Source organism: Alexandromys fortis, unplaced genomic scaffold (assembly GCF_014885135.2).
Source record: "Alexandromys fortis isolate MF-2015 unplaced genomic scaffold, M_Fortis_MF-2015_v1.1 scaffold_253, whole genome shotgun sequence".
Lineage (NCBI taxonomy): Eukaryota > Metazoa > Chordata > Mammalia > Rodentia > Cricetidae > Alexandromys > Alexandromys fortis.
The window spans coordinates 1,492,140-1,493,668 of record NW_026068124.1 but is presented as its reverse complement, the minus strand read 5'-3'; positions in this window follow the sequence as shown (position 1 = coordinate 1,493,668).

Sequence of the window (1,529 nt, the reverse complement as noted above, 5' to 3'; positions counted from 1 at the left end):
ATAGATAGATAGATAGATAGATAGATATAGATCATAGACAGACAGACAGATGATAGATAGATAGATAGATAGATAGATAGATAGATAGATAGATAGATGATAGATAGGTAGATAGATGGATAGATAGATAGATCCCTTCAGATACATTAAAGGGTGGATAGATAGATAGGTGATAGATAGATAGATAGATAGATAGATAGATAGATAGATCCCTTCAGATACATTAAAGGGTGGATAGATAGATAGATAGGTGATAGATAGATAGATAGATAGATAGATAGATAGATAGATAGATAGATAGATAGATAGAACCCTTCAGATACATTAAAGAGTGGAAACAGGCATTTAACTTGTATTAGTTTACATCTAGGCCTTTTCATTTTCAACAATGTAGATGTAGACTTCAATGACCCTTGTTTTACATATAAAAATATCTGCATACACTTAAAAATAAATCTTGTACATAATAAATGAACATTTAAATCATTGAAAGGGGTTTCAAAGGTGTACATTTGAATTGGGGTAGAGTTCTTAGAATACAAAAGACTGTGGGATCAGTTTACATATTTTGCACATAAAGATAATGTAAGTTGCCTTTCTTATCATAAGTGTTGTTGCAAAACAAACAATAGAGATAATTTAAGGGCAAAAAGATTTATTTATACCAGAATTTTATGAGATTTTGGTCTATCTTTGCAGGGAAAGCACAGCACTGGAAGAAGTCTATTTGTCTGTATACCACTAGGAACATACAGAAAACACATTCTACATAAAGTTGACCAGAATATAGAGAGTTTGGGCCAGAACACCAACTCAAATAACGTTCAAAACCTCCTTACGGTATTCTGCTATTTCTATTGAAATCAGAGTCACCTAAAATGATAGAACCAGCTTATAGAATACTAAAAAAAAAAAAATATACAAGGAAAGTTACAAAAACTCTGCACGTATCTTGAAAATTTCCAATATGTCACATGTTATGTAGCATCTGAGGAAACAATTGAAGAGCATTTATGAGTAGTCTTTAAATATAAACATCCTGTGTTCAAAAAAATCACTAAGTCCCTGACAAAATATTGTATTTCAACTGAGATGTTGTGTTATAGTAAAAAGGACAGACAAATACCAAAAATATTTCTGAACAAGTGTCACTAATAAAGTATCCCCTGCATGTTTGATTAACAATCATATAACAAAGTTGGAATAATGATGAATATATCCAAGTATAGTCCACTAAAATTTATCTTCAGGTAAATAATGAAAGAACTTTTATAACACTAATATCCTTATTTAATGCCTTATCAAGGCAGAAGAAATACGAACAATAGTGATGTCAGAACTAAACTAAAGTGGTGAAATTTCTTTCCTCTTTAATATTTTTTTAAATATAATTTTTTATTGAAAAAAAAATCTGCCTCCTCCCCGCCTCCCATTTCCCTCCCTGTCTCCCTTTTCCCTCCCCCTCCTCCCACTCCTCTCCCCCTCCCCCCACTCCTCTCCTCCTCTTCCCACTCCTCTCCCCCTCCCCC